Here is a 7518-nt window from a genome sequence, read left to right as displayed (position 1 = left end):
AATATAATATATATATATTATATCAATATATAATATATATATATATATATATATATAATATAATAATATAAATATATAGGTTATATAATATTATATGTGTTATGTATATATAAATAATATAAATATATATATATATATATATATTAAATATCTATTATATATATATATAAATATATAGAATATAGATATATAATCTAATAATATATACTGATTCATATTATTATAAGATATATAGATTATATAAAACATATATTTTTAAATATATAATATATATATATAATAATATATAGATATATTATATAAATATATAAAATAATAAAATTTTTAATATATAAATATATTTTAAAATTATCCCCCCCTAAAAACAGACGACCCGCCCTGCTCTGACAGCCTAAACAGGAAAAAAACAACAGGAAACAAAAGAAAATCCTTCCCCGAAACAAACAAAATTCTTTCAAAACAAAAGAAAACATAAGGAAAATAGTTCTCGAACAACAAAAAATCTTTCTCCACCGCTTTCTTCGCTCTCCCGGGGGTTTGCCGCAGTGGTGTGGGCAGCGGTTCTGTCGCATCCCCCTCACCGTCCAAATGCTGTCCTCATCTGGTAGCCTGCCCCGTCCTCACCCTTTGGGCTCCAACAAGACCCACCCGACTGCTATCCGGGCAGCCACTGCTTTTTTCCCAATGGGTTTTCACCATCCCTTTCCACTCCAGCACCCTCTCTCGACAGTTACACCGATCCTAGACTCTGCCCCCGGGGGGCCCAGGTGCAGCCCGCTCACCCCGGACTACCTCTCACACCCAAACCCCTGGGAAAAAAGGGCCACATCATCACCGTGCTCCCACCAGCTTGGGCCAAGGTCGACACACGCCTTACCTGCTCAGGTAGTCAAGGCCCAGCAGCTTGGCCCCGTCCATCCGACATACACGCACCGCTGCACCGCGCGGGCCCACGCCGGATACGAGCCTCCACTTGCCCCTTGGCTCACACAATGCCCTTTACACCACACAGTTGTGGTGCGTCTGGAAGTCGCGTAGTGGCCAACATACAGGCCGCACAAAGGGTCTCTCCCCCAGTGTCCACTGCGGGCGCATGGCTCCAACTACTGAGCCCCCCAAACCCCCATCGAGCTGGTTTTCGACGGCAGCTACTCAATCGGGCCCAAAGGAACCCGGGGAAACGCTGGTTTCGGCCCCCTTTTTCCAGCCGGGTTTTTTCCGATGTTTCCGGCCTGTAACCCCACTTTCCCTTAAGGCCCCCCTTGGGACAAGGCACTGCGCTTCCCCCCCTTTCCCTTCCCCACAGCCCCAACACAACCGTGGAATCTGTACGGGCTCACCCTCCCGAACATTCCCCTTCATTTCACTTCCGCCCAAAGAATCACGACGGTTCTGGCGGCCGGCTCTAGGCCACGGGTTCCCTTCAAAAGGCCCGAACTAAAGGGCCCTCGCCAGGCCCCGGCGGGTTCTCGGGTGGCTGTTTACGTAAGATTTGCAGCTGCTGGTCCTGCAAAGTCGACAAAGAATCGCGGCCAGTCCACGATCATCTCTTCGCAGCCGGGTAAAGACTCCTTCCAGCGCCTCCACGCCTGCGCCAGCTGGATAGGTCCCCGCCACGTTCACGAGTCCGCTTCTTCAAGCGGGCCCGAATTTCCCCCGCCTGGGTGATGCCCCAAACGGCGTTTTGCGGGCCTCGCCACGCGGTGTAAGAGGCGGGTTTGGGGGCGGGGATGCCCCAACATTTTTCCCCCGCGGGGCCCCTTAGCGCTGTTACCAGCTGCAGTGCCTTTTTTTTTCGGTCCACCCCGGGCAGGTCACATTTTAAATGGGCGACATATGCCTTTCCCCGCCACCTCCCGCTAATTTGCCCGGCCTTTTCGCCTCACAGAAGTCGGAGGCCAAGGGCTGCGGGGTGAGAACGCTGCCGTGAACTACACGCCCCGGAGGAGGGGGGGTTTAGGGAGCAACGAGGCGGGTTGACCGGGTCCCCAAAAATTTTTGGGCCCCACCGTACCCAAGGGAGCCGGGGTTTCCCTGGTCCCCAGCCTCCGCAGGGCCACCGGCTCCGCCGAAAAGCTGCGAGGCCCGGGGGGTTTTTTTGCCACGGACCCCAGGCAGACCCCAGTAAATCGACACTCTGCATCTGTTGCCCAAAACCCTCCTGCCCTTTTCCGCTGCGACGTTACTACTTTTTTGACGCCCCCTTTTTGCCTTTACCTCCTCCCTCAGGCCCGAACCTCGCCTTTCAGAGTCTGAAACCCCTCCGGCAGTTTACTCTTCCGCTGCTGCAGGGGTACTGCGCGTTTCCTCTTCAAGATGCGAGATTGCCCTGCACACCTCAACAAGATGGCCCCAAAATGTTTCCCTGCCCTTTTTGCCTGCTCACAGCCCTTTGTGCCATTTCCTCCCCCATACCGGGCCCGCATGGCAATAACAGGTCCAAAAGGCCCGGCTTCACCCACTCTCCTGCCTCCTCTCCCAAATGGCTGCCGCCATCTTTGGCCCCCCATAAAAAATGGGCGCGTCTCACTGTTCAAAATCACAAATCCCACTCCTGAAAACCAATTTTTACCCCCGGCCCCCTTTCGTCTATCGGCTACCACACGAACGGGCTAGGCAGAGGGCTCTAAACACAGGGTCGTAAAACCCCGAACAGCCCCAAAAGGGGGCACCGAACCCCACGCGTCCCAGAACACCCACAGGGCCACACCCGGGGGAAAGGGGCAGGCACGAAAAAAACCCACAAATAACCGCCCTTTCCTTTTTTTTACACTATTTTTTAAACCCTACCCCTTTTCAATAGCCCCCATAAAGGGGGAAACAGCACATCACAAATTTGCAAATAAAAGGCTATAACAGGCAACAAAAAGAAATTTTCAGTCAAAAAGGGTCAAAACCGAGGTTTTCCCCCAGGGGCAGCAGTTTAACTGCTCTGTCCGGGCCTCGTTCCTTTCCCCCCCGCTTCCCCAACCCTTACTTCATTTTTGGGTCCACTTACTCATTTAATTAGAAAACCGTTTCGCACAGAGAAAAAAGACCCACTGGGGTAGCAATTTTATAAAAGAAATATATATATGTAAATATATAAAATTTAAAAATATATTTTTTTATCTCTCGCCTCTCCTCTCCCCTCTACCACCTCCCCTCTCCCCTCTCTCTCCCCTATTTTATATATATATATATATATATATATAAAAAATTTATATTATATATATATAAAAAATATAAATATATATTTTAATTTATTTATTTAATTTAAATAAAAAAATATATATAAATAAATAAATATAAATTTATAATAAAAAAATATATAAAATATTGTAATATATTTTAATAATAATATAAAAATAAATTATATAAAAATATAATATATTTTATAAAAATTTATTTTATTCCTCTCTCTCTCCCCTTCCCCCTCTCTTTTCCCCTTTTTCCCCCTCCCCCTTCCCCCTCTCCCCCCCCCTCTTTTCCCCTCCCCTCCCCCCTCTCCTCCACTCTCTCTCATCTCTCTTAATCCTTCCTCCCTTCTCTCTCTCTCCTCCTCTCTCTCTCTCTCTCTCATCTTCTCTCTCTCTCTCTCGTCTCTATTCTCTCTCTTCTTCTCTCTCTCTCTCTCTCTCTCTTCTCTCCTCTCTCTCTCTCTCCTCTCTCTCTCTCTTCTCACTTTTCTCTCTCTCTCTCTGGTCCGTCTGGGTTCTCCTTCTAATATGAGGGAATGAATAATATGCGATTCCATAGGTATTAAGTTATTTACTATGGATGTACAGTGTAAAATTTGTGCGGAGTTAACCTTTCAAACTTTTGCGCCTCTTGCGCTCAACGTGAGTTTGTTTGACACAATCAGCTGATGTGATAGCGCAAAGAGCGATCAGCTATGAGGTGAAATGATGCACTACCAAGCAAAACACTCTGATATTCCCTTCGAATAATTGTAACTGCACGGAGACATGGGTTGCAGAGACCATCACCTACAGCTATACAGAACAGCACTTCAAAAGCAAATGTACACGAGGCGTATTACAACCAGGGAACACAGGAACTTCAAAGATCTTTGAAATAATGATGCTAATTGAGAGAAAAAAAGGCTGTCAATTTTTTAATTAATGAACTAAGAACACAAGTACTGACCCTATAATAAATTTAGGTCAAGGTAGGTTTGCATCCTTGGCGTCATTGTTCCATTTATACAATGTGATTTCCATGGCTAAATGTTTATTTTTTTTTTTTTCCCAAAAAGGACTACTACAATTGAGAGAAATAAAGGAATAACAAATACAGAGAAGAACACAGGTGTAAAAAATATATTGGAAAAATTGAGTAAAAGCCACAATCTCTTGTCCAAGACCAACCAATGTAGCAGCTCTTTGGACTGCCAGTGGAGTCACTTTGCTCTCCAAGAAAGGCACATAAATTTCCACCATGTATATTCTATGGCAATAAAGTTTATCAATATCCCTGGTGGATGTAATATCAAATAAGAAACATCCCAAGTTCTCACCTTAAAAAGATTCATGTGAATGGTCCTGTTGGACATTAGCATAGAGGCCATCGCCAATCTTATCCTTACACAATTAACACATCGCCAGCATTTCTGTTTTTCATCATTTTGCAAATATTATTATGATTTTTATCATATGCTGTCTTCATAGTGTGTGTCACTGAAAAAATTGGCAAAGGCAATGCTTTCCTTGTGACCGTGGCCTCCAATGTCCATGTATTCGTTATCTTGATGTTTGGGAGGACATAAAAATTTGGTTAATATTTGGAAAGAACTTCAATAAGAATCTACGAAGTATGTTACTACTGCGTGCAAAACCCTGTATAGATTTTCAGCTTTGTATGTTGTGGCAACAAACATCCCAATAACGCATGATTAGAGATAGCAGCTGTTAGGCTGAGGGATGTGATCAGATTTACTTTGAGTTAAGTTAATGATTTATATTTTTTATTTATTATTTCTAATTAAACTCTCTAGCTTTTGTAATGTTATTTTCTGGTTACTCCTTCCCATTTTAATTTGTTTGAACATTTTCACCCTAGTTAATTGAACTGAATCAACCCATATTCGATGATGGTCAGGCCGGCAGTGGCCCTGGCCATAGGATCTTTAAGCTCTTGGTCAGCAGGCTTCCCCTTTGGGATTAACAAACCTTCAGGTAATGCTGAATCTCCCCCTTTCCACTATCCCTATTTCTCTTTTTCTTTCTTTCTTTCTCTCTCTCTCTCCCCCCTCTCTCCTCGCCCTCTCCTCTCTCTTTCTCTCTCTCTCCTCTCATCTCTCTCTCTCTCTCTCTGCTCGTCTCTCGCTCCCTCTCTCTCTACTCTCTCTCTCTCTCACTCTCTCTTTTTTTTCTCTTCTCCTTTCTCTCTTTCTCCGTTCTCTTACTCAACTCTTTCTCTCTTTCTCTCCTCTCTACATATTCTGGTCTAGAGAAGGTAAATTGAATGTAAAATTTAACTACATGATATATAATGTCAGATCTTAATTTAAGAATTATTGATGTACCATTTTTTATTTTTTTCAGAATAGGAGGTCTAAATCTGAATTAACAAATATCCATGCTGCCTACCTAGAACCTTGTCATATTCGAGCAGGGGGTGTTAGTTTAGGCATTGGTGTGCAGACTGATGTAGCTACTCCTGCTCTCTCCAGGTAATAAATTTGCACTCCAAAGAAAGATATTCTTTCATACTTCAAATACCTTGTACCATAACTGGTGTTTGTGAGCTTTGTATAATTAGACTGAGACTATTTATCATTTCAAGGAAGGTAGATGGAATTTATATTGTTTCTTAGTTATAGAAACTCTTGAATTAACCAATCATGTATTTAAGCATTGTCCATTCTCCTTTATACGTGGTTTCTATTGCTTACCAAATGAGCAGTGGCAGAGTGCATAATTTAAATTTATACTTTGTGTGCTTTTGATAATAAACATATTGAACTAATCAGATACAATTTTTTTTAGGTGCAACTGTTTACAATATTGCTGGTTTGTGCCATATTTTAGCAGCTAATGTAATAGCAAATACATCTCTATCTCAGTTTTCCCAGATCCATCATCACTAATATTAAAAGTTCAAGTTTCATGAACATTTTTTTGGTATGGAATTTGAAATTTGATTTACTTGTAAGCTAGGTTTAAGGACTAGGAAACAACCTTGCTACAGAAAATTTCAAAATGGAACCGTATGAAAAGTGCAAAAGAACCAAGAGTTCTCAACCTTTTTAATCTCATGTACCCCTTTAAGATTTTCAGTGTTGGTCATGTACCCCTAACCCAAAATGCAGTACCAAGAAGGCTATAACTAAATGCATGGTTTAGAAGGAACTTGATAGACAAACCTGTCTCTTGGAAGGGTGCAAGCATGGGAAGCAATTGAAAACAATGCACATCTTCCTGCCTGGACCATGTTTGTTCTAAACTAATTTATATCCCAATATTAATTTTTGCATACAAATTTTTAAAATTCTTCTTATTCTAATTTCCCCAGTATTGCAACCCCCCAAGTTTCCTTATCATGTTGCCACATACTGAAGGATATATACATCTGTTGGTCTAAACCTACATATAAGTCTGCACATTCAAAACTGAAGTATTTTGAGAAACCAGTCACATACCCCCCAAATTCCTTTCCCTTACCCCTGGCTAGTGTACCTCAGGTTAAAGAACCCATGGGAATAGACGATAGGTAAATGAGTTAGAGCTAAGATGAATTAAAACAGGTGAATCAATAAATAATTTCACTGTCCTAAAAATCATCCAGTGCTTTTAGCCCTGATTAGGTAAGTAGAAATTTTTTTTAAAAAAATCAAAAAAAATATCTGTTAAGTTTAAGCTAATGAATATCCGGGTTGCAGGTTTGGCAGTGACTAATGTGAAGAGAGGAATTCCTAGCACCAAGCAAATTCTGGAGATGTGATTGCATGCCTAGGCGTGAGTGAGCCACCTGCTCAGATTTGCAGGACTGCAGACAACCGCACGTCCGTCAGGGGGGGGATCTAATAATCAATGGGCAAAAGTTATGGATTAACAAATGCTTGTCAGGCTGACTGGAATATTGCATCTTAGCCAAAAACTTCTGTAGTACCTCCCCACTACAAACAAGTCCTTGATATGTGGTGCCCTATGAAAAATCCAGGTAAGGGTTACTACCTTATGGTATATTGCAATGAAGCTTTAGTTGGGTTTTCTTTTTTGTAACTGTACCCACTCACTGCCTCTCCAGTCCTGTTTTATCACTTTAACTCTATAAGTAGACAAAAAGTGTCAACTGCTTCTTTAACTGCTTTAAGTTAATAAAGTTAAAACAGAAGAAAAAAAATAAAGAGAAGAAAAAATCATATATGTACAACATGTTTCTTTAAGTAAACAAACAGCTCTCACTTTTTATCCCCCTTTCTTTACAGACCATTTGTAAACTCTTACTTTTTAATTTAAATATCAGCCATCAAATAAATGGTATATCAGCTTTTATGTATTGGGCAAAAGATATTAGTTGGCAGAAAACTGTTCC

At 42.0% G+C, this 7518-nt stretch overlaps 1 pseudogene; it reads left to right on the top strand.

The window, feature by feature from the left end:
* Positions 1-1825: 1825 nt before the first annotated feature.
* LOC147471210 (putative acyl-CoA dehydrogenase 6) lies at positions 1826-7073 on the top strand (annotated as a pseudogene).
* The last annotated feature ends 445 nt before the right edge of the window (positions 7074-7518 follow it).

The sequence above is a fragment of the Penaeus japonicus genome, unplaced genomic scaffold, assembly GCF_977035675.1.
Source record: "Penaeus japonicus unplaced genomic scaffold, GWHDUDI00000001_assembly GWHDUDI00000009, whole genome shotgun sequence".
NCBI lineage: Eukaryota > Metazoa > Arthropoda > Malacostraca > Decapoda > Penaeidae > Penaeus > Penaeus japonicus.
The sequence above is the reverse complement of the archived record's forward strand: the minus strand, read 5'-3'. Positions and strand labels throughout refer to the sequence as shown.